This window comes from Ranitomeya variabilis, chromosome 1, assembly GCF_051348905.1.
Source record: "Ranitomeya variabilis isolate aRanVar5 chromosome 1, aRanVar5.hap1, whole genome shotgun sequence".
Taxonomy (NCBI): domain Eukaryota; kingdom Metazoa; phylum Chordata; class Amphibia; order Anura; family Dendrobatidae; genus Ranitomeya; species Ranitomeya variabilis.
This window is the reverse complement of record NC_135232.1, coordinates 417,397,425-417,424,381: the sequence shown is the minus strand read 5'-3', so window position 1 is coordinate 417,424,381 and position 26,957 is coordinate 417,397,425. Positions and strand designations below refer to the sequence as shown.

Here is a 26,957-nt window from a genome sequence, read left to right as displayed (position 1 = left end):
GCTTAGGAAAATTCTGCATACATTCCCGATTGTGTGCACATAGCCTAATGTTATTCCAAAGTTTCTGGTGATCAACACAGTCGAAGGCATTGCTGTAGTCGATGAAGAAAAAATAGATCTCCTTGTATTCTTTGGCCTTTTCAATTATCCATATAATGTTAGCAATCACATCTCTTGTCCTTTGCCTTTTCTGAGTCTTGCTTGTACCTCTTTGTCCATGTAAGGCTATAACGTGTTTGTAGGGCCATCAGTATGCTCTATTACTCATGCAGCCCTTTGTACGAACGATACTTAGTATAGAGGGCGTTTTGATTGTGTACCCAATACTAAACTGGATATCATATGTTACTCTCATGTTTTATCTTAGGCCTCTTTCACACTAGCTTTGTGCACTGCACGTCGCTATGTGTTGTTTTGCAGAAAAAACGCATCCTGCAAAATTGCTTGCAGGATGCGTTTTTTCTCCATAGACTTTTATTAGCGACACAGTTCGACGCATTGCCACACGTCGCAACTGTCGATCGACGGTTGCGTCGGACCGTCGCCACCAAAAAACGTTGCATGTAACGTTTTTTGGTGCGTCGTCTGCAGCATTTCCGACCGCGCATGCACGGCCGGAACTCCGCCCCCGCCTCCCCGCACCTCACAATGGGGCAGCGGATGCGTTGAAAAACAGCATCCGCTGCCCCCGTTGTGCGGCGCTTCCACATTATGCGTCGGTGCGCCGCAACGTCGCATTGCGCTAATGTGAAAGTAGCCTTATTCTCTGGTCTTTGTACTTCTTCACATCAGTATTATCTATTAAAGGAAACTTTTATGATTGCTAATTTAAGGCTTCCATGGACCACCTATTGTTTTCAGAATGAGAGCGAGTCTTTAAAAATCTTTCCAGATGTTCTGTCTTAAATCACAAAACAAACATAGCACTTTATCCATAAAACTGTTTAGGTTTAATCTCCTTTGAATATGCATTTCATCCTATACATGACTTATTTTCAGAAGGAGAAAGTGTGCATGCTGGAAGATTTTTCTATACTGTTCTCATCTCCCTATTAATATTCTCAGACTGCCCTCTCTCTGTGTCTTGCCCCCTCAGATGAACCGGGATGTTTTACATCTAACGTCTACAGTAGGTCTCGACTCTCGGTCATTCTGACACTATGCTTTGGATCCCAGCTGCTTTTAGAAAATTGTTTATTTCATATCTGAAATGTTTTTATATACATTTGCTCTGCTATGACTTGCTGGAGAAGAAAGAAAGCAGTTTAACTGGAGGCGAAACAGCCACCTGTGAAAACTAATTGCGTAGGTTGCATTGCAATGGTATCTCTGGGAGCAATCCAGGAGGAAGAAAGTGAATGTTCTGTGTATGAGGAAATCAACCTTTTATTAAAGCTGTGATTGTTGTATCCATGTCTAGCTGAAACAATCTGAGCTCATCCCTTGGGGAAAGTCTACCACAAGCACACACATGGCAGTGCTCAAATAATGCGACAATTCATTGCTGCTGCGCACCTCATATACACGATGATAACATTCAGAAGTTGTCACAGTGACACAGTTCATGTTTTCCAGTTGTTATATTTTGAGTATTTTACATTAAGGCTGGAGTCACACACAATGTATAAATAAACGGTCCGTTTTTCATGGCCGAGATTCACAGAAATGTTCCCCAACAGTGATCTGTATGTCATCCATGTGCAATGCAAGGATGCAATTTTTTTTTCTCATTAAAGTATCCGTAAGGCATCCGTATGGCGAGATTTTCTTGTCAGCTTGCAAAATGGACATATAATGGATCCATGGCCTCAAATATTCGTGCAAACGTGTCCCTGACTAATAATGTTAGTAGTGTGTTTGTGTAAAATTTTAGAGCTGTAGGTGTTAAATTAAAGGATTAATTCACGGAAAAATCTGGCGTGGGCTCCCGCACAATTTTCTCCGCCAGAGAGGGAAAGCCAGTGACTGAGGGCAGATATTAATAGCCCAGAGAGGGACCATGGTTATTGTTTCCCCCTCTAGCTAAAAACATTCTCCCCCAACCACCCCAGAAAAGGCGCATCTGTAAGATGCGCCTATTCCGGCACTTAGCCTCTCTCTTCCCATTGCCCTGTGGTGGTGGCGTATGGGAAAATAAGGGGTTAATGTCACCTTGCTATAGTAAGGTGACATTAAGCCCGGTTAATAATGGAGAGGTGTCAATAAGACACCTATCCATTATTAATCCAATAGTATGAAAGGGTTAAAATACACACACATTAAGAACAAAGTCTTTTAGTGAAATAAGGAAACACAGGTTTACCATCTTTATTGCACTCTGAATCCAAGCGAAGCCCTCGTTCTTCTGGGAAAAAAAAAGCAAAATGAAAAAACCAACAATATCCCATACCTGTCCGCAGTACAGTCAAGTCCCACGCTGCAGTCCATCTCAAGGGGTTGAATAGTTTACAACCCCGAGCAGTGCTAATGCTACCGGCCGAGCTGTAAACCATGGAGGAATGAATGAAAAGCTGCCTGCGCAGCCTCCCCACCTGACCGGATATGAACTCATTAGCTTGGGAAAGTTTCTGAACATTTTCCCACGCTGTGAAGTTCACCGTGTCAGGCGGGGATTCTGTGCATGCTCAGTGACTACCGTTGACATCACTTAGGCTGAATTAATCCTTTAATTTAACACCTACAGCTCCAAAATTTTACACACACACTACTAACATTATTAGTGAAGGACATATAAAATATCATGGATATGCAATGTTTACTGTATGTAAACCATGTCTCATATCCTGTCAGGTTCTGCAATGATTTTACAGAACCCGACAATTGAATTATCGGCTATTCTTCTATCTAATGCTCTATGAAATATAAAGATAAATATATATATATATATATATATATATATATATATATATATATATATATATATATGTGTGTCAATGACACATATATACACTGCTCAAAAAAATAAAGGGAACACTTAAGCAACAGACTATAACTCCAAGTAAATCAGACTTCTGTGAAATCAAACTGTCCACTTAGGAAGCAACACTGTTTGACAATCAATTTCACATGCTGTTGTGCAGATGGAATAGACAACAGATGGAAATTATTGGCAATTATCAAGACACACTCAATAAAGGAGTGGTTCTGCAGGTGGGGACCACAGACCACATCTCAGTACCAATGCTTTCTGGCTGATGTTTTGGTCACTTTTGAATGTTGGTTGTGCTTTCACACTCGTGGTAGCATGAGAAGGACTCTACAACCCACAGAAGTGGCTCAGGTAGTGCAGCTCATCCAGGATGGCACATCAATGCAAGTTGTTGCAAGAAGTTTTGCTGTGTTTGTCAGTGTAGTGTCCAGAGGCTGGAGGTGCTACCAGGAGACAGGGTATCATAGGGTATTGCTGTATCTTTATCTGTACATGTTTGTGGACCCCAGATTATAGCTGTTCTCTGTGAAGTCTGTTTGTTGGAAACTTCACACGATTATAGCGTGTAATGTGAACTGAATTAAGCGGCCACTAATGGTATTCAGCTTTGCATGGTTAAGGAAAACCTTTCACTAGTTTGATCATGTTAATTTGGAAACATCATGGAATAGTGATTGCAGAGCTGAATAAAACATTATTATTTTTTAATATGTACTCTAGCGGTGAAGTCTTGTGCCATCCACTCAAGAAGAGACACTGAGCTCACTGATTGGCTGTAGTGATTTCGCTGTCAGCGCTACAGGCAATAACTGACACCAGGAGCAGCAGCGGAGACTCGATGCTGGATCCAGAGATGATGAGTAGTGCACAGTTTGTTTGTTTTTTTTAAACAAATTGCGCCTGGAGATAGAGGTTTTTGTAAACCGGAAAATCTCTTCAAAAAGGTTTTTTTTTTTCGTTTAGAACTCATTGCCTTGAATTCTAAAAATTAACTGTAAAACATGTGAGTCGGCGTGGTCAAGGAGTCCAAGGTCAGAAGCCAGAAGGAAGAGACAAAAGCGTAGTCAGGTAATGTTCTTATGTCAGAGTACTGGGAGGATTGCGGATCAAAGCTGAAGGGGTTAAATGGGGGGGATGGTCAGAACAAAGTCCAAAGTCAGGCAACAGATCAAGCAAATAGAACACAAGGCACAGGAGAGCACAGAGCACAAACCTCACAAGATGAATGTACCTCTGGAAATTACCCAAGATGATGAACACCTGAGATAGCTGACGCCTCCCAGTCACAGATTGGCTACTCGAGCTGTCAATCAACACACTGACAGCTCAGCACATCCCTGTACCTGATTGGATGGCCATGCTGTCCATCTAAGTACTGACAGCTTCAGCACGCCTCTGTATACCGGACTGGATGGCCGAGCTGTCAGTAACTGCATCCCAGACACCCTGAGGGGTGGAACCATGACACATGTATTGAGCTTGTAAGCACTGACTTGACGGCTGGCAAGGATCACTGGCGATCACGGTTACCTTTTAATGCTAGTGAGATTCATCGCAGAGCTATATAACAGCAATGTTCAGTCTCCTAAACAACAAGCTGTAAACAGAAAAAAGTGAACATCTCAAGAACTGCTGCAAATTTTAAGAAGCAATAAATTGCAAAATTACTTCTTTATACAAGCACTATCCACCACGTTATGAAAGTCGGAATACCCCTTTAATACGTACTGTATTTTTCACAGAAAACAGCATTCACATAGTGACACCTGAGATTAGTTGTTAAAGGGAACCTGTCACCCCCAAAATCGATGATGAGCTAAGCCCACCAGCACCAGGGGCTTATCTACAGCATTCTGTAATGCTGTACGTAGATAAGCCCCCGATGTATTCTGAAAGATGAAAAAAAGAGGTTAGATTATACTCACCCAGGGGCGGTCCTGCTGCGGTCCGGTCCGATGGGCGTCGCAGTCTGGTCCGGGGCCTCCCATCTTCATATGATGACGTCCTCTTCTGGTCTTCATGCTGCGGCTCCAGCGCAGGCATACTTTGTCTGCCCTGTTGAGGGCAGAGCAAAGTACTGCAGTGCGTAGGCGCCGGGAAAGGTCAGAGAGACCCAGCGCCTGCGCACTGCAGTACTTTGCTCTGCCCTCAACAGGGCAGATAAGTACGCCTGCGCTGGAGCCGCAGCGTGAAGACCAGAAGAGGACGTCATCGTATGAAGATAGGAGGCCCCGGACCGCGACGCTCATCGGATTGGCCGGCAGCAGGACCTCCCCTGGGTGAGTATAATATAACCTCTTTTTCTCATCTTTCAGGTGACATCAGGGGCTTATCTACAGCATTACAGAATGCTGTAGATAAGCCCCTGATGCTGGTGGGCCTAGCTCATCGTCGATTTTGGGGGTGACAGGTTCCCTTTAAACTTCCAGACACGCACAGCGGTTACACTTCCATGAGACACATAAGCACAGCGGTTACAGTTCCATGAGACACAAAAGCACAGCGGTTACTCATCAGTGAGACACATAAGCACAGCGGTTACACTTTCGTGAGACACATAAGCACAGCGGTTACACTTCCATGAGACACAAAAGCACAGCGGTTACTCATCAGTGAGACACATAAGCACAGCGGTTACACTTTCGTGAGACACATAAGCACAGCGGTTACACTTCCATGAGACACATAAGTGCAGCGGTTACACTTTCGTGAGACACAAAAGCACAGCGGTTAGGCTAGGTTCACATTGCGTTAATGGCAATGCGCTGACGGCATCCGTTACATAGCGGCACTAACGCTATGTAACGGATGCGTTAGCGCACCCATTAACTGCCATTATGTAGCGCATTTGTCATAATCGGCATGCGTTAGCGATGTGCCGTCATTCTCTGACGGACCCTCGGACACGGTCTGCAGCGTTTTCGGGTCCGTCACCGCTAGCACAGATGGAGCATAACGCGATCTTTAAAAGGCACTTGCGTTGCGCAGTCCGCTTAACGCATGCGCTGAACAGACTGCACTAACGCAATGGGAACCTAGCCTTACACTTCCATGAGACACATAAGCACAGCGGTTACACTTCCATGAGACACATAAGCACAGCAGTTACACTTCCATGAGACACATAAGGAGAGCGGTTACACTTCCACGAGACACATAAGCACAGCGGTAACTCATCAGTGAGACACATAAGCACAGTGGTTAAACTTCCATGAGACACATAAGCGCAGAAGTTACACTTTCGTGAGACACATAAGTGCAGCGGTTACATTTTCATGAGACACATAAGCACAGCGGTTACACATCCAGTACACTGGAACATGAGGCCCATAATCATAGTGGCTAGACTAACATGAGGCCCATAATCATAGAGGCTACACTAATATGAGGTCCATATTTATAGTGGCTACACTAACATGAGGCACATAGTCATAGTGGCTACACTAACATGAGGATCATATTCATAGTGGCTACACTAACATGAGGCACATAGTCACAGTGGCTACACTAACATGAGGCACATAGTCACAGTGGCTACACTAACATGAGGCCCATAGTCATAGTGTCTACACTATGATGAGGCACATAGTCACAGTGGCTACACTAACATGAGGTCCATGGTCATAGTGGCTACACTAAGATGAGGCACATAGTCATAGTGGCTACTAGAGGCGTAGCTAGGGCTTTGGTTCAGGGTGGGCAAAACTTCTGAGTGGGCCCCCTAACCAGGTAACCTTGATTACAACCGGGTGACGCATACTAATAGTTGAGAACCTCATCAGATGACCGCGCTGTTGCTGAAAATAATCTCTACATAAAGACCAATATTGATATTACCACTATATGGTCAGTGGTAGATACCAGTCCTACGGAACATATAAGTGATTACAGCACAGTTACATATAGTGACTTACATAGAGCGTTCTTTCTGATGGAATCGTCCACTTTTCACGTCTTTTCCATCTGGCCCAGACCAACATGACCACTTCTTCCAGCCAGGACTCGGTTACAGAGATTTTACAACAAAGACACATTTCACGTCTCATATTTTCAGTCCCATCACCATCTATTCCCAACCTGCACAAACTCCTCATCCTGCTGATACCCCAATACTTAGCTGCTGTTGCCGTATGTGTCCCTACTACCGCACCTGCTCTGTGGTTCTCTGCGCCCTCTAAATTCTAAAGCGACCCTCTAGAACAGGGATGGGCAGTTAATTTTCCCGAGCGGCCACATGAGAGACCGTGACTGTTGTAGAGGGCCAAACCAATAGGCTGAAATTAATTCTACTCAATATTAATATCGATATGTTGTAATTATTATATAATTATATATAATTATTATATTGATAATTATATTAATATTAATTGCATCACTTAATATTGAGCAGAATTAAGTACAGTATGCTGATATCCCCCTATATATCGCATGAGCCCCACACAGCCTCCCCCATATGCGGCATGAGCCCCACACAGCCACCCTATATTCACTGCATGAGCCCCACACAGCCTCCCTATATACACTGCATGAGCCCCACACAGCCTCCCTATATACACTGCATGAGCCCCACACAGCCACCCTATATACACTGCATGAGCCCCACACAGCCTCCCTATATACACTGCATGAGCCCCACACAGCCACCCTATATACACTGCATGAGCCCCACACAGCCACCCTATATACACTGCATGAGCCCCACACAGCCACCCTATATACACTGCATGGGCCCCACACAGCCTCCCTATATACACTGCATGAGCCCCACACAGCCTCCCTATATACACTGCATGAGCCCCACACAGCCTCCCTATATACACTGCATGAGCCCCACACAGCCACCCTATATACACTGCATGGGCCCCACACAGCCTCCCTATGTACACTGCATGAGCCCCACACAGCCTCCCTATATACACTGCATGAGCCCCACAGCCTCACACTGCATGAACTCCACACAGCCTCCCTATATACACTGCATGAGCCCCACACAGCCACCCTATATACAAGTATGAGCCCCACACAGCCTCACTATATACACTGCATGAGCCCCACACAGCCTCCCTATATACGCTGCATGAGCCCCACACAGCCTCCCTATATACACTGCATGAGCCCCACACAGCCTCCCTATATACACTGCATGTGCCCCACACAGCCTCCCTATATACACTGCATGAGCCCCACACAGCCTCCCTATATACACTGCTTGAGCCCCTCACAGCCTCCCTATATACACTGCATGAGCCCCACAGCCTCCCTATATACACTGCATAAGCCCCACACAGCCTGCCTATATACACTGCATGAGCCCCACACAGCCTCCCTATATACGCTGCATGAGCCCCACACAGCCTCCCTATATACACTGCATGAGCCCCACACAGCCTCCCTATATACGCTGCATGAGCCCCACACAGCCTCCCTATATACGCTGCATGAGCCCCACACAGCCTACCTATATACGCTGCATGAGCCCCACACAGCCTCCCTATATACACTGCATGAGACCCACACAGCCTCCCTATATACGCTGCATGTGCCCCACACAGCCTCCCTATATACACTGTATGAGCCCCACACAGCCACCCTATATACACTGCATGAGCCCCACACAGCCTCCCTATATACACTGCATGAGCCCCACAGCCTCCCTACATACACTACATGAGCCCCACACAGCCTCCCTATATACACTGCATGAGCCCCACACAGCCTCCCTATATAAGCTGCATAAGCCCCACACAGCCACCCTATATACACTGCATGAGCCCCACACAGCCACCCTATATACACTGCATGAGCCCCACAGCCTCCCTACATACACTGCATGAGCCCCACACAGCCTCCCTATATACACTGCACAAGCCCCACACAGCCTCCCTATATACACTGCATGAGCCCCACACAGCCACCCTATACACTGCATGAGCCCCACACAGCCACCCTATATACACTGCATGAGCCCCACACAGCCACCCTATATACATTGCATGAGCCCCACACAGCCTCCCTATATACACTGAATGAGCCCCACAGCCTCCCTACATACACTGCATGAGCCCCACACAGCCTCCCTATATACACTGCATGAGCCCCACACAGCCTCCCTATATACACTGCATGAGCCCCACACAGCCTCCCTATATACGCTGCATGAGCCCCACACAGCCTCCCTACATACACTACATGAGCCCCACACAGCCTCCCTATATACACTGCATGAGCCCCACACAGCCTCCCTATATACACTGCATGTGCCCCACACAGCCTCTCTATATACAATGCATGAGCCCCACACAGCCACCCTATATACATTGCATGAGCCCCACACCTCCTCATGTGCAGCATGATGCCCCCATAGCCTCCCCTTGTGCAGCTTGATGCCCCCATAGCCTCCCCTTGTGCAGCATGATGCCCCCATAGCCTCCCCTTGTGCAGCATGATGATCCCCATAGCCTCCCCATGTGCAGCATGTCGCCCCCATAGCCTCCCCATGTGCAGCATGTCGCTCCCATAGCTTTCCCATGTGCAGCATGTCACCCCCATAGCCGGCACCATTTGCAGCATGTCACCACAAATAAGCAGCACCATGTGCAACATATTACCCCCATATGCAGCACCGTGTGCATCATGTCACCCCCATATGCAGCACCATGTGCAGCATTTCACCCCCATATGCAGCAGCATGTCACCCCCATATGCAGCACCGTGTGAGGCATGACACACCCATAGTCTCCCCATGCCCACCGAAACACCCCATACACATGAAAAGAAAAAAAAAGCCCACACATAGGTAGACTGTAATATAGTGCAGCCCTCCATAGGCAGACTATAATATAATGCACCCTCTTAGGCCTTTATAGAGTAATGCACCTCCAAAAAAAAATAAAAAAAATACAATACTCACGTCTCTTCCTCCTGGTTCCTCCCCTGCTCCGAGCTCCCACACATCTCCGGACAACAGGCAACGAGTAGTGACATCATTGGCCCGCTGTCAGCGTCAGGGACGTCAGACGCTGACAGAGAGATGATGGGAGAGGGAGCATAACGCTCCCACTCTCATCAATGCGGTCAGCTGTATCAGCATCTAGCCGATACAGTTGAACCTGCAATGATGGGCCGGGGCGACCCACTGCTGGTATCGGGCCCCCTTGCCTGCTCAGGGACCCCATAACAGCCGGGCGGCAGAGCAGAGAGATCGATTCTCCCTGCTCTGCCGCAGAATGTATCTGTATTAGCGTGCTGCACACGCCGATACAGTTACAGTAGCCTAGCTCCGGGCTCCCTTTGCCCTGTACACTTCTTCATATCTACTGGTATAGCGCTATTCTGGAATCTTCAGGGGCATCCACTGGCTCACAGCGAGGAAGTCACCATCCAATGTACAGAGTCACACACAGCTCCAAGCACATCAAATCACTACTCCTTTGTTCATTTGAGAGCTTTTTACTAAATGTCTTCAATTCCTATTTGAATATGACGGGCGCAGGGTTGCTGTTTAGTGCAATGTGTGTTAACTCTGTGTACACCCTTTTATACTAATACTAGAAATAGGCCTGATGCTATCGCATCAGGAGTGCAGTGAAATTAACATCTCCGCTATTCCCCACGCTGGCGCAGTAACAGCCGCGTCGTTACCGCGCATGCGCGGGCAGAGCGCGCAGTTGTGGCTGTTACTGCACATGCGTAGGAATAGCGGAGACATGTATGTCACCTGCGCAGGCGCAGTTCGTGGCCTTCCGGCCACGAACTGCCCCTGCGCAATTGACACTTCTGCGGTGCCTTATGGAATTCGGGGACAGCGGCTGGAAGTCCCAACTGGCAATTCTACAGTATGTATAGATGTAAGCTGAGGGATGCAGCCTCCGCGGGTGTAAGCTGGGGGAGGCAGCCTCCGTGGGTGTAAGCTGGGGGAGGCAGCCTCCGCTGGGTGTAAGCTGGGGGACGCAGCCTCAGCAGGTGTGAGCTGGGGGACGCAGCCTCCACGGGTGTAAGCTGGGGGAGGCAGCCTCCGCGGGTGTAAGCTGGGAGAGGCAGCCTCCGCGGGTGTAAGCTGGGGGAGGCAGCCTCTGTGGGTGTAAGCTGGGGGGAGGCAGCCTCCGCGGGTGTAAGCTGGGAGAGGCAGCCTCCGCGGGTGAAAGCTGCCATTATTAGTTGCCACTCTACTCCCCTGTAACCAGACAACAGCCGTCCACTGGGGGGCGCACGGGAGTTATTGAGGGGAAGTCTTGTCTATAAGGCAGAGCATTGTATGCTGTATATATGGAGAATCAGTGTAAGGGTAGCTAATGCTGCCCGCGGTCTGCACTGTGTACTGTGCGGTATATACGATATCAGTGAGTACAGGGCACACGGTTCCTACCTCCCGTCCTGTTACCGGGCGCCGCCGCAAGACATGTAATGTCAGCGCTCCCGCCTCTCACTACAGGTGTCAGAGGCCTCCGCCATCTCCTAGCAACCAGCAGCCTCGCCTGTACAGTGAAGAGCGGGGCCATGCTCACGGCTGCACTGATTTCTGTGGGCGCGGTGCCTTATGGGATTCGGGAACAGCGGCCGGAAGTCCCAACTGGCGAAATATATATATATATATATTTATATACATACTAGATGGTGGCCCAATTCTAACGCATCGGGTATTCTAGAATATGCATGTCCACGTAGTATATTGCACAGCCCACATAGTATATTGCACAGCCCACATAGTATATTGCCAAGCCACGTAGTATATTGCCCAGCCACGTAGTATATTGCCCAGCCACGTAGTATATTGCCCAGTGACGTAGTATACAGCGCAGACACGTAGTATACTGCCCAGCCACGTAGTATATTGCCAAGCCACGTAGTATATTGCCCAGCCACGTATTATATTGCCCAGCCACGTAGTATATTGCCCAGCCACGTAGTATATTGCCCAGCCACGTAGTATACAGCACAGAGCCACGTAGTATACAGCACAGACACGTAGTATACTGCCCAGTCATGTAGTATATTGCCCAGCCACATAGTATGCAGTATATTGGTCAGCCACGTTGGACTTAAAATAAAAAATAAACATATACTCACCTTCCGAAGGTCCCTTGAAGACCTGGTGCCTGTGTGCGGTGCACGCGGCAGCTTCCGGTCCCAGGAATGGTATGAGCGCAGGACCTGTGATGACGTCGCGGTCACATGACCGTGACGTCATGGCTGGTCCTTTTTGCATAGCATCCTTGGCACCGGAACCTGCCGCTTGCACTGCCGAGGACAGCGGGCGACTTCGGAGGGTGAGAATAACCTTTTTTTTTATTATTATTATTTGTAACATTAGATCTTTTTACTATTGATGCTGCATACGCAGCATCAATAGTAAAAAGTTGGTCACACAGGGTTAATAGCTGCGTTACCGGAGTGCGTTACACCGCGCTCTGGTAACGCTGGCATTAACCCTGTGTGAGGGCTGACTGGAGGGGAGTATGGAGCGGGCACTGACTGCGGGGAGGAAAGAGCGGCCATTTTGCCACCAGACTGTGCCCGTCGCTGATCGGTCGTGGCAATGGTCGTGGGTGTTTTGCCACGACCAGTCAGCGACTTGGATTTCCATGACAGACAGAGGCCGCGACCAATGAATATCCGTGACAGACAGAAGGACAGAAAGACAGAAGTGACCCTTAGACAATTATATATATATATAGACTAGAAATAGACCCGATGCTATCGCATTGGGAGTGCGGTGAATGCTTAGTGGTGCTGACAGGAGCAGCGGACATGTCTCACACCATTTGCGCTTTCCAACATATCTGTTCTATATCAACCCTCTGCATTTTTGTATTGTATGTGTTGGGTCAGATGACCTCTTTCACCCCTTGTGCACTGTTTCTTCCTTGTTGTGTGCTGTATTTTGGTATCTGGTGTAGTGTTTCTTGAGTGGTGTTCGCTATGTGGTGTCTCCCCTGGGTGCTGTGTGTCTATTTACCCTATGTGGTCTCTTGTAAGCTGTTGTGACTATAATTGGAGGTTGTACATTCTTTTTGCCGTAATGGTGATAAGGCCAAAATGTTTTATTAATTTTTTTTTTTAGGACAGTTAAAATGGCACATCCATAAGCAGTGCATCAGTGGTATGAAGTATGTACATACCAGTAGTAGAGAGTGCTTGTGTGTCTCAGATAGTAGGCACAATTGTTATACAGTATGGGACTGTAGCAAATTTGCTGCTGGCTGAGGTAATAAAAATAACGTATATTTTGGCGTGGCACTGGCTTTCCTTGTGCCGCAATGGTGATGAGGCCAAATATTTTTAGTTATTTTTTTGTTTATTACAGTTAAAATGGTAAATCCAGAAGCAGTGCCTCAGTGGTATGAACTATGTACATACCAGCAGAAGACCGTATTTTTGTGTCTCAGATAGTAGACAAAATTGATGCACAGTATGGGACTGTGGAGTTGTTTGTGCTGTGTGAGGTAATAAAAAATCGTAAGTAAGCATGCACTGGTACACCGCGCAGTTATGGCTGTTACTGAGAATAGCGGTGACATATATCTGTCACTTGCACAGGCACAGTTCATGGCCGTAAGGCTGTTACTGCAGCTGCACAAGTAAAACATAGACGTCACCTTGCGGCCACAAACTGCGTCTGCGCAAGTGACACTGCCGCTGTGCCTTATGGGATTCAGGGACAGCGGACGGAAGTCCCAACTGGCGATTATATATGTAGATACAGTATATACAGCTCTGGCAAAAATTAAGAGACCACTGAACAATTATATAAAAATCAGCTTCTCTACATGTCTGACAGCCATTCCATTCCAGTGTCATTTGAATTCCAACCAGAGGATACCTCATTCTACTTAATGTGCTTCTGATTAGGTGATCACCTGAGCCAAATCTTATTTAATGAAGGAAAGTATAAAAAACCCTGCTGTAGAGTTCACAATCCTCTTGCAATAGGACAAGCTGGATGGCAAAACAAGTGCTAGTAATATCCCAAAAGTAATAGGAATGAAAAGATAACTTTTAATCATGCCAAAGGAGTTGAAAAGAAAAGTCTTAAGTGAGAAAAAGAAGGGCTCAGTTCTGGCTTTACTAGCAGAGGGACACAGCGAGCGTCATGTTGCCTCCATCCTTAAAATTTCTAAGATGGCAGTCCATTACAACAAGGTCAAGCAGCAGACATTGGGGACAACAAAGCTACAGCAGAGGGCGAAATTGACTCTCCACTGACCGGGATGACCGTCATCTTATTCGAATGACACTCAGCAACCGCAGGATGACATCACGTGACCTACAAAATGAATGGCAAATGGCAGCTGGGGTGAAGTGCAGGGCAAGAACAGTTTGTAACAGGCTCCTAGAGGCAGGGCTCAAGTCATGTAAAGCTAGAAAAAAAACTTTCATCAATGAGAAGCAAAGGAGAGCCAGGTTGAAGTTTGCCAAAGACCATAAGGATTGGACCATAGAGGACTGGAGTAAGGTAATCTTCTCTGTGAGTCTAATTTTCAGCTTTGCCCAACACCTGGTCATCTAATGGTTAGACGGAGACCTGGAGAGGCGTACAAGCCACAGTGTCTTGCACCCACTGTGAAATTTGGTGGAGGATCGGTGATCTGGGGATGCTTCAGCAAGGCTGGAATTGGGCAGGTTGTTCTTTGCGAAGCACGTATGAATCAAGCCGCATACAAGGTTATCCTGGAAAAACAGTTGATTCCTTCTGCTCATGCAGTGTTCCCCAACTCTGAGGAGTGGTTTTTCCAGCAGGACAATGCGCCATTCCACACAACTAGGTCAATCAAGGTGTGGATGAAGGACCACTACATCAAATCCTTGTCATGCCCAGCCCAATCTCCAGACCTGAACTCCATTGAAAACCTCTGGAATGTAATCAAGAGGAAGATGGATAGTCACAAGCCATCAAACAAAGAAGAGCTGCTTACATTTTTGTACCAGGAGTGGTATAAGATCACCCAAAAGCAGTGTGAAAGGCTGGTGGAAAGCATACCAAGATGCATGAAAGCTGTGATTAAAAATCATAGTTATTCCACAAAATACTGATTTCTGAACTCTTCCTGAGTTAAAACATTAGTATTGTTGTTTCTAAATGATTATGAACTTGTTGTTTTCTTTTGCATTATTTGAGGTCTGCAAGCAATGCATTTTTTGTTATTTTGACCATTTCTCATTTTCAGAAAATAAATACAAAAGTTTTTACTTGGAACTTCGGAGACATGTTGTCAGAAGTTTATAGAATAAAAGAACAATTTACATTTTACTCAAAAATATACCTATAAGAGACTAATCAGACAAACTGAACATTTTGCAGTGGTCTCTTAATTTTTGCCAGAGCTGTGTATATATATATATATATATATATATATATATATATATATATATATATATATATATATATATATATATATATATATATATATATATATATATATATATATATATATATATATATATATATAGCATAAAGAGGTAACGGACATAGTGAGAGGTAACAGTCATCTTTTGGTCACAGGTCATCATTACTTGGACACTGAAGTCTCATTTAGCGTAACCTGAATGACTGGTTATTCTGGTTGGGGGTTGACTAGTTTTGACATCACAGAATTCTGGCAAAGTGAATTGCATTTGAACAACTTGGCCTTGAAATACCCAGGGGGCTGGCAACCATCTCAGGGGTTGGCTGGGAGCCCCATTGACTTCCCTAGAAATCAGACGGCTGCCTAGCTGGACAGCCTGCAGTAGTTTATGTGACAAGAGCAGCCTCAAAGAATGATGGGCAGTTTGCCATCAGACTCTCTCTGACTGGGCTGCTATGGATATTTAGGCAGTTTTACTTGGAATTCTTTTATCATTGTTTGCCAATCATGTTAACCCCTGAGCTCTTAGCAACTCTCCAAAGTCATCTACGCAAACTCCTTCGGGCAGTGGAACAGTGACAGCAATACTACACAGAAGCTGCTTTCATTTTTCTATATTTTAGCTGGCGTTTCCGGATTGTGTTTTAATGTTACGGTGGGTTACATTGGCAGTGCATTATCTTCTGGCACTGGGGAGGTTAACAGAACTCTGGGGTGTATTCCAGCTCTTCTCCACATCTTGTGGTTTTTGCATTAATGCTTTAGTTGCTGCTTGTGTAAATAAACAGAAGCCTGTAAGAAAGAGGAGGAACGCAGATGTGGAGATTCGGCATCCGTCTGAGCTGGACCTGGTACCCACATACAGTATTCCAATCTCCCAGCCAGGGAACAGGTACACTTTCCGTGCCTGCTCACATCTCTGGCCGTTTTTGGTTGGAGTTTTTGAGCCCAGTCCTCGTTAATAAAACCTCTGGGTTTCATAAGTATTACTTCCAACAGCAAAGATATGAATGATTCCCATGGTGTATTTCTACTGGGAAACTGCTTAACTGGATATCAATGGCCTTCATAGCTATATGGTACATAAATAAATAAATAATGTGTGTAGAGAGAGAAAGCAATGGCACCCATACACAAGGGACAATTATCTGCAGAGAAATGAGAATTTGTCAGGTCACTCTTTTTCCAGAAAAAAACCCATGTCAGACTGCCTCGGCTGTTGGATTTTTTCGAGTGATGTTGCAGTCAGAGCTTATATTCAGCTCAAAAAAATCCAAAATGCCAGACTGGTCTTTTGAATGATTATGAAGTGTCATCGGTAAATCATCGTTCATTTCACCGATTTAACCAATGATCGTTTATTACAGATGAAATCAGACATTTTGGCTGACTTTTTATCATGTATATGGGGCTATTAAAGGTAAGTTACCCAACAGATCCATAATATCCATGGAGTCTCCTGTAATAACAGAAGCCATGACACTTAACCATCCAGTTGTGTTGGTCCACATCATGTAGTGCTGTAACTTTCTACATGTGAGACACATGACAAGTCTGCATTGGCTCAGTGTAGACCAATGTACAAGAGTCTCAGATTTGTCCACAACTGCCCCATATTCAGGGTAGTGGCAATATTGTGGGAATGGCTGAGGACACTAGGAGTGATCCTCCTGGCAGACATACGTGGCCAATTGTAACATGCATTTCTCCGCAGTGGTTTGAACAGCTTGCCAAGTTTGTAACCAGAGAATGTTAAAATTTTCTCATCTTTTTCACATTTAATTTTTTACTTGCATTCTTCAGTATCATAAGCGTATGTTCTTTTACCCAACACTAAGTAATGCCTGGCTTAAAATATATGGTCACAATAAATGTTTAAGGTCAGACTGAATTACTAGTAGACAGATACCTGCATAATTATGGGATGTATGAGTGATAAATGCTTGTATGGGATGCTATGCTGAGAGAGAACTTAGTGCAAACATGTTTATTCCACCACCCTGTTGTGTGGAACTTGGCTGTCAGACCTGGAAGAATGTGAGTCATTGTACAGTAATGGCTTATCACCTGCAGTCAGAGAATGGCACATTAGCTAAGGTTATTAACGATATGTTCCATGCACATTTACACATTCCAGATTTGTAAACTCATTGCAATTGATAAAGAGGCTGATGAAACAGTAATATGTTAATTGTTGTGGATTCTGTTTGCGGGCTCCCTCTGGTGGTTACTGCTGGTACTGGGTGACTTTGGTGGGTTGCGGCCTTTGGTTTCCATCTGTCCATCAGAGGCTGGGTGTTTCCTATTTTACCTGGCCTTTCTGTCATTTCCCTTGCCGGCTATCAATGTGTTCAGATGTGCTCTGTTTGGTTCCTGCCTACCTGCTCCCAGATCTTTCAGGATAAGCTAAGTGCTGATTTTCAGTTGTTTGGTTTTTTGTCCAGCTTGCTTAGAATGTCTCTTTGTTAGCTGGTTGCTCTAGTGGACTGAGGTTCTCCCCATGTGCCATGAGTTGGCACATGGGTTCTTGTAATCTCAGGATGGTTTTTTTGATTAGGGTTTTTTGCTGACCGCTCAGTCCCCTTTTGTGTCATTCTGCTTTCTAGTTTTCAGCGGGCCTCTATTTGCTAAAGCTATATACATCATCTCTATGTGTGTGCCTTCCTCTCATTTCACCGTCAATACATGTGGGGGGCAACTATACCTTTGGGGTTAATTCCTCTGGAGGCAAGTGAGGTCTTTGTTTTCTCTGCAGTACTAGTTAGCTCTTAGGCTGGTGCGTGGCGTCTAGAACCAACGTAGGCACGCTCCCTGGCTATCTCTAGTTGCGTTTGTCAGGCGTAGGGCAGCGGTCAGCCTAGGTTCCATCACCCTAGAGCTCGTCCGATATTTATTATACCTTGCTTATCCTGTGCTATCCCTAGCCATTGGGGATTCATGACAGTATAGCCGGCCCACAAAGTGTTAATTGTTTGGGCTGAAGCAGGAGAAAAAGAAGTGTTCAAGGGAAATTTTTTATTTTTTTTTCCTTCAGAGTTTTGCTGCCTAGCCCTTAATTGCTGTCTAGCTGCTTCTTACCTCCTCTTAACCCTTGAATGGCTCTGATCTTAGCTGTTTATCATGGATGTCCAGAGTTTGGCTTCCAGCCTGAGTAATCTCGCGGCAAAGGTTCAAAACATATAGGATTTCGTTGTTCACTCTCCCATGTCTGAACCTAGAATTCCTATTCCAGAGTTTTTTTCTGGAGATAGATCTACCTTCCTGAATTTCAGGAACAATTGTAAATTGTTTCTCTCTTTGAAATCTCGCTCCTCTGGAGACCCTGCTCAACAGGTCAAGATTGTTATATCGTTCCTATGGGGCGACCCTCAGAATTGGGCATTTGCATTGGCACCAGGGGATCCTGCATTGCTCAGTGTGGATGCGTTTTTTCTGGCATTGGGATTGCTCTATGAGGAACCTAACCTAGAGATTCAGGCTGAAAAGGCTTTATTAGCCCTCTCTCAGGGGCATGATGAAGCGGAAATATATTGTCAGAAATTTCGGAAATGGTCGGTGCTTACTCAGTGGAATGAGTGCGCCCTGGCTGCAAACTTCAGAAATGGTCTTTCTGAGGCCATTAAGGATATTATGGTGGGGTTCCCTACGCCTACAGGTCTGAATGAGTCTATGGCTATGGCCATTCAGATTGATCGGCGTTTACGGGAGCGCAAACCCATGCACCAGTTGGCGGTGTCTTCTGAACAGGCACCTGAGACTATGCAATGTGATAGAATTCAGTCCAGAAGTGAACGGCAAAATTATAGGCGGAAAAATGGTTTGTGTTTTTATTGTGGTGATTCAGCTCATGTTATATCAGCATGCTTTAAACGCACAAAAAGGGTTGATAAATCTTTTGCCATTGATACTCTGCAGTCTAAGTTCATTTTGTCTGTGACTCTGATTTTTTCACTGTCTTCCATTTCCGTCGATGCCTATGTGGATTCAGGCGCTGCCCTGAGTCTTATGGATTGGTCATTTGCTAAACGCTGCGGTTTTAGTCTAGAGCCTCTGGAAGTTCCTATTCCTCTGAAGGGAATTGATTCTACACCATTGGCTATGAATAAACCGCAGTATTGGACACAAGTGACCATGCGCATGACTCCCGTTCATCAGGAGGTGATTCGCTTCCTTGTACTGTATAATTTACATGATGTACTAGTGCTTGGTCTGCCATGGTTACAAACTCATAATCCTGTCCTGGACTGGAAAACAATGTCTGTGCTAAGCTGGGGATGTCAGGGGGTTCATGATGATGCACCTCCGTTTTCTATCGCTTCATCTACTCCTTCGGAGATCCCTGCGTTTTTGTCGGATTATAGGGACGTTTTTGAGGAGCCTAAGCTCAATTCGCTCCCTCCTCATAGAGAGTGTGACTGTGCTATAGAATTGATTCCTGGCAGTAAGTTCCCTAAGGGTCGTTTATTTAATCTGTCACTGCCAGAGCATACTGCTATGCGGAATTATATTAAGGAGTCCTTGGAAAAGGGACATATTCGTCCATCTTCGTCCCCTCTGGGAGCAGGTTTTTTTTTCGTGGCAAAAAAAGATGGTTCCCTGAGGCCTTGTATAGATTATCGCCTTCTGAATAAGATTACAGTCAAATACCAGTATCCATTGCCATTATTTACTGATTTGTTTGCTCGCATTAAGGGGGCTAGGTGGTTCACTAAAATAGATCTTCGTGGTGCGTATAATCTGGTGCGGATAAAACAGGGTGATGAGTGGAAAACCGCATTTAATACGCCTGAGGGCCATTTTGAGTATTTGGTAATGCCTTTTGGACTCTCCAATGCTCCGTCAGTCTTTCAGTCCTTTATGCACAATATTTTCCGTGAATATCTGGATAAGTTTATGATTGTGTATTTGGATGATATTTTGGTGTTTTCTGATGACTGGGAGCCTCATGTTCTACAGGTCAGGAAGGTGTTTCAGGTTTTGCGGGCCAATTCTCTGTTTGTGAAGGGCTCAAAGTGTCTCTTCGGAGTCCAGAAGATTTCTTTTTTGGGGTACATTTTTTCTCCTTCTACTATTGAGATGGATCCCGTTAAGGTTCAGGCTATTTGTGACTGGACACAACCTACATCTGTTAAGAGCCTTCAGAAGTTCTTGGGGTTTGCTAATTTTTATCGTCGGTTCATTGCTAATTTTTCCAGTATTGTTAAACCTTTGACTGATTTGACTAAAAAGGGTGCTGATGTTGCTGATTGGTCTCCTGCGGCCGTGGAGGCCTTTCAGGAACTTAAGCGCCGGTTTTCTTCTGCTCCTGTGTTGTGTCAACCAGATGTTTCACTTCCTTTTCAGGTGGAGGTTGATGCTTCCGAGATTGGAGCGGGGGCGGTTTTGTCACAGAGAAGTTCTAATGGCTCGGTGATGAAGCCATGTGCTTTCTTCTCTAGAAAATTCTCGCCCGCCGAGCGCAATTATGATGTGGGTAATCGGGAGCTTTTGGCCATGAAGTGGGCATTTGAGGAGTGGCGTCATTGGCTTGAGGGTGCTAAACATCGCGTGGTGGTCTTGACTGATCACAAGAATCTCATTTACCTTGAGTCTGCCAGGCGTTTGAATCCTAGACAGGCTCGTTGGTCGTTATTTTTTTCTCGTTTCAATTTCGTGGTTTCATACCTGCCAGGTTCAAAGAATGTGAAGGCAGATGCTCTTTCCAGGAGTTTTGTGCCTGACTCTCCTGGAGACACTGGGCCTGCTGGTATCCTTAGGGATGGGGTAATATTGTCCGCCGTATCCCCAGACTTGCGACGCGCATTGCAGGAGTTTCAGGTGGATAAACCGGATCTATGTCCACCAGAAAGACTGTTTGTTCCGGATGATTGGACCAGTAGAGTCATCTCCGAGGTCCATTCTTCTGTGTTGGCTGGTCATCCTGGAATATTTGGTACAAGAGACTTGGTGGCCAGGTCTTTTTGGTGGCCTTCCTTGTCTAGGGATGTGCGTACCTTTGTGCAGTCTTGTGAAGTGTGTGCTCGAGCTAAGCCTTGCTGTTCACGGGCTAGTGGGTTGTTGTTATCCTTGCCCATCCCGAAGAGGCCTTGGACGCACATTTCCATGGATTTTATTTCTGATCTCCCGGTTTCACAGAAAATGTCCGTTATCTGGGTTGTGTGTGACCGCTTTTCTAAGATGGTTCATTTGGTGCCCTTGCCTAAGTTGCCCTCCTCCTCTGAGTTGGTTCCTTTGTTTTTTCAGAACGTGGTTCGTTTGCATGGGATTCCGGAGAATATCGTTTCTGACAGGGGATCCCAGTTTGTGTCTAGATTTTGGCGGACGTTTTGTGCCAAGATGGGCATTGATTTGTCTTTTTCGTCTGCATTCCATCCTCAGACGAATGGCCAGACGGAGCGAACTAATCAGACCTTGAAAACTTATTTGAGGTGTTTTGTTTCTGCTGATCAGGATGACTGGGTTGCTTTTTTGCCACTGGCCGAATTTGCTCTTAATAATCGGGCTAGTTCGGCCACGTTGGTCTCTCCTTTTTTTTGTAATTCGGGGTTTCATCCTCGTTTTTCCTCTGGTCAGGTGGAGTCTTCGGATTGTCCTGGAGTGGACGTGGTGGTGGACAGGCTACATCACATTTGGAATCAGGTGGTGGACAATTTGAAGTTATCTCAGGAGAAGACTCAGCAGTTTGCTAATCGCCGTCGCCGCGTGGGTCCCCGACTTCTTGTTGGGGACTTGGTGTGGTTGTCTTCTCGTTTTGTCCCTATGAAGGTCTCTTCTCCTAAGTTCAAGCCTCGGTTCATCGGTCCTTATAGGATCTCGGAGATTCTTAACCCTGTATCTTTCCGTTTGGATCTCCCAGCATCGTTCGCTATTCATAATGTGTTCCATCGGTCGTTGTTGCGGAGGTATGAGGTGCCTGTTGTTCCTTCGGTCGAGCCTCCTGCTCCGGTGCTGGTGGAGGGAGAATTGGAGTATGTTGTTGAAAAGATCTTGGATTCTCGTGTTTCCAGACGCAAACTCCAGTATTTGGTTAAGTGGAAGGGTTATGGTCAGGAGGACAATTCCTGGGTGGTCGCCTCCGATGTTCATGCGACTGATTTGGTCCGCGCCTTCCATAGAGCTCACCCTGATCGCCCTGGGGGTTCTCGTGAGGGTTCGGTGACCCCTCCTCAAGGGGGGGGTACTGTTGTGGATTCTGTTTGCGGGCTCCCTCTGGTGGTTACTGCTGGTACTGGGTGACTTTGGTGGGTTGTGGCCTTTGGTTTCCATCTGTCCATCAGAGGCTGGGTGTTTCCTATTTTACCTGGCCTTTCTGTCATTTCCCTTGCCGGCTATCAATGTGTTCAGATGTGCTCTGTTTGGTTCCTGCCTACCTGCTCCCAGATCTTTCAGGATAAGCTAAGTGCTGATTTTCAGTTGTTTGGTTTTTTGTCCAGCTTGCTTAGAATGTCTCTTTGTTAGCTGGTTGCTCTAGTGGACTGAGGTTCTCCCCATGTGCCATGAGTTGGCACATGGGTTCTTGTAATCTCAGGATGGTTTTTTTGATTAGGGTTTTTTGCTGACCGCTCAGTCCCCTTTTGTGTCATTCTGCTTTCTAGTTTTCAGCGGGCCTCTATTTGCTAAAGCTATATACATCATCTCTATGTGTGTGCCTTCCTCTCATTTCACCGTCAATACATGTGGGGGGCAACTATACCTTTGGGGTTAATTCCTCTGGAGGCAAGTGAGGTCTTTGTTTTCTCTGCAGTACTAGTTAGCTCTTAGGCTGGTGCGTGGCGTCTAGAACCAACGTAGGCACGCTCTCTGGCTATCTCTAGTTGCGTTTGTCAGGCGTAGGGCAGCGGTCAGCCTAGGTTCCATCACCCTAGAGCTCGTCCGATATTTATTATACCTTGCTTATCCTGTGCTATCCCTAGCCATTGGGGATTCATGACAGTTAATGCTAGAAAGGACAAATTACTGGAGACTGTTGAAGTCAGTTACACAGAGAATTTCTAGGCAAATTGAAGGGGTTGTCCACTACACAGACAACCCATTCTCAATCCCTATTTTTAGTATCTTTAATCTCCTGTGATAGCAATATTGTATGTACATGGACTCACACTATAAGAAATGGTCCCATTTACATAAATACTGCATACTTCATTGGAGAATTCCCAACAGAGATCAGTGGAAGCTAAAAAGTAAATGCATCCATTATACCGATCAGAAGAATCATTCATTTTGAATCCAAATTAGATTGGTTATATCAGTGCGTTAGGACAACAGAGGATTGTATATGTCGTCCTATCTGCGAATATTTGCCGCTACATGAAATGGATCCATCAGAGATCTAATATGGACATACATGTGACCATACTTATGGAACGCCATACAGATGAAAAGGTGTCCAGTAGTGATGAGTGAGTATACTCGTTACTCGGGTTTTCCCGAGTACGCTCAGGTGATCTCCCAGTATTTGTAAGTGCTCAGAGATTTAGTTTTCCTTGCCTCAGTTGCATGATTTACAGCTGCTAGCCAGCTTGATTACTTGTGGGGATTCCCTAGCAACCAGGCAACCCCCACACGTACTCAGGCTGGGTAGCAGCCGTAAACCATGCAGCTGCGTCAACGAAAGCTAAATCTCCGAGCAGTCACAAATACTCGGAGACCACCCGAGCGTGCACGGGAAAACCCGAGCCACGAGTACACTCGCTCATCACTAGTGTCCAGGATTTCAAGACCCAATATACCGTATGTGTCTTTTCCTTATAGTTGTGTAAATTGGCTAATAAAAGGCCTGCCTGCTGTCAGCTGACAGCAGGGATCTCCTTACTTGGTTCTATCTCGAGGACACATTTCTGTCCCTCTGCTTTTCTGGTTATTAGTTTATCTGTCTTTACTCGTCTCAGATGGATGATGCATGATAACTGCTTGTGCTTCTCAATAAAATGAATAGGAAACTACTTTCCTTTTTCTATGAGTCATTGGCTGTGATAAACACAACCAAATGCAGGAAACTTTTGCAGATGGGTTGTTTTATTTTTGTGCGCTGGAAAAGTGGTAGCTATAAGGCTGCACGTAAAGGGCCACACTGAGCGGCTTCCTAGCTTTGTTAGGAAACAAGTGACCGAATGTCTCCGGATGTGAGGCTGCAGCTGCAATGTTCTAGGAAAGGACACACTGCTTATGGGTTTTAGAATGCAGATGGAACATGTGAATCTGTGACTAATGCACTCAGGTAAATCCATAAACAGTACGGGTCCAATTCTTAGAAGATGCCACATTCCTGCTGCTGCAATACTCTGTTACCTTAAATGTTTTTAGGAATATTAGGAAATGGCTGAAAATGTTTAAATCCTTTAAAATTTTAGCCCAGATTTATGTTTATGATCTTTTTTTATAAGATATACTATGCTTATTAATTTGTAATAACTGTCAGCCCACGTAATTATAAGAATTTGAGCATAGTAAAGCCTATTTTTGCTTTATCGATTTGGTATGGAGACCCATAAAGGACTTTATATCCCCATCAAATGGAAAAACTAGTATATTGGCTTAAAGTTTTTGCCATCATGAGCTCCAATGCGCTATCTGAATGTAAAGTGGAAGCTTCTGACCACCTGCTATGCAAAGAAGACCTATTCCCCTGAATTCAGCTTAAATTCCTAATTCTAGGATTGGTAGTCCCTTACCAATCATAATGTTATGGGAACCTGTACAATTTCAATGCTTGCTCACATCTGCAGTCATTGTTGGTTGGAGATTTGGAACCCAGTCCATATTAATACAACTTATCACAGTTCCATAATTATTATTAGTAATAATATTTTGCTATCAATGGGAACTTGGATATCAATGGCCTTCATACCTCACTGATCCCCTGCAGATCCGGCGCTTACCCCATCCCTGGTGTACTGTGCTTCCTGGTCTCATTCTTGAAGATTGGGAGCATTCTGAGTGGCTTTCCCAGATATAATTGGGCTCGATAGGGAAAACCATTGAGAAAAGACTAGCAATCTTTCTGTCCCAGGGTTTGGATAGCATGGAACCATGCATTGTCTTAGTATTAATTAAAAAATAGGAATGGCACATTATGAGAGAACGTGTTAGTGCTTTAACAGCCTCTCCGGCAGATTCCTCACTGTACTCTCATCTAGTATATGTACTAAGGAGGTCTTTGCAGCACTACAGGTATTTTTATGTAGAACAGTAAAAATGTTTGATGTTTCTGATTACATTTGAAGCAATGTCATAAACCTGTAATGATGTTACATAATTATTTGATTTATGCACTAGGTGAATGAAAGGTACTAAAGTGCTTGAGGAAACATTTCTGTGCCTGGTGGGAGCTGGTAAATTACTGTAGATGTGTAGTTTGCTGGTGTGTTCATCCAGTATTTGCGGGTAAGGCTGACAGCCAGCATATTTCCTAGGCAATGCTCTGAAACTATCCAAATAAACAAGCGAAATTCTAGAACAATGACACCACACAGAACTGTACATCTTCATTCATATCTGCTTCCAAAAGACCCATGTGGAATTTCGGCAGATACAGTGGGGAAAATAAGTATTTGATACACTACAGATTTTGCAAGTTATCCCACCTACAAAGAATGGAGAGGTCTGTAATTTTTATCGCAGTTACATTACAACTGTGAGAAACCGAGACTAAAAAAAATCCAGAAAATCACATTGTATGATTTTTACATCATTAATTTGCATTTATTGCATGAAATAAGTACAATACAATTGATACAATAGAAAAACAGAAATTAATATTTGGTACAGAAACCTTTGACTGACTAGGCCACTCTAGGACCTTGAAATGCTTCTTACGGAGCCACTCCTTAGTTGCCCTGGCTGTGTGTTTCGGGTTATTGTCATGCTGGAAGATCCAGCCATGACCCATCTTCAATGCTCTTACTGAGTGAAGGAGGTTGTTGGCTAAAATTTGTCCCCTTTGCAGAAAAGCACCCCCAAAGTATGATGTTTCCCCCACCACACTTCACGGTTGGGATGGTGTTCTTGGGATTGTACTCATCCTTCTTCTTCCTCCAAACGCGGCAAGTGGAGTTGATACCAAAAAGTATTATTTTGGTCTCATCTGACCACATGGCCTTTTCCCTTGTCTCCTATGGATCATCCAGATGTTCACTAAAGAACTTCAAATGATCCTGGACAGTGCTGGTGTGAACAGGGGGACCTTGCGAGCAGGATTTTAAACCATTACGGCGTAGTGTGTCACTAGCGGTAATATTGAGACTGTGGTCCCAGCTCTCTTCAGCTTATTGATCAGGTCCTCCCTTGTAGTTCTGGGTTGATTCCTGACCTTTGTCAGAATCATCATTACCTCACAAGGCGAGATCTTGCATGGAGCCCCAGACCGATGAATATTCGACATACATCTTGTGTTCCTTTCATTTTCTAATAATTGTGCCAACAATTGTTGCCATCTCACCAAGCATATTGTCATCTATCCCTTCCCAGCCTTGTGCAGGTCTACAATTTTGTTCCTGGTGTCTTTAGACAGCTTTTTGGTATTGGCCATGGTGGAGAGGTTGAAGTGTGATTGAGTGTGTGAACAGGTGTTTTTTTTACAGGTAATGAGTTCAAACAAGTGCAATTAATACAACCTGCACTAACTCTTACTCCACCAAACCGCTACACAACCAGCTCTACCCTCTCCTAGTGTATCCTCACCCATC

The 26,957-nt window shown here is 45.3% G+C and overlaps 1 protein-coding gene and 1 long non-coding RNA gene across 15 annotated transcripts in view; one reads left to right on the top strand and one right to left on the bottom strand.

Annotated features, from left to right (window-relative positions):
* LOC143762949 (uncharacterized) overlaps window positions 1-4,528 on the bottom strand; it is a 57,181-nt gene extending 52,653 nt beyond the window's left edge. Inside the window, exon 1 of the long non-coding RNA XR_013212285.1 lies at window positions 4,460-4,528. This is a non-coding gene — a long non-coding RNA (uncharacterized LOC143762949). The remainder of the gene's footprint in view (window positions 1-4,459) is intronic.
* Window positions 1-26,957, top strand: part of NFIB (nuclear factor I B) — a 308,859-nt gene that overhangs the window by 91,417 nt on the left and 190,485 nt on the right. The window lies entirely within an intron of this gene.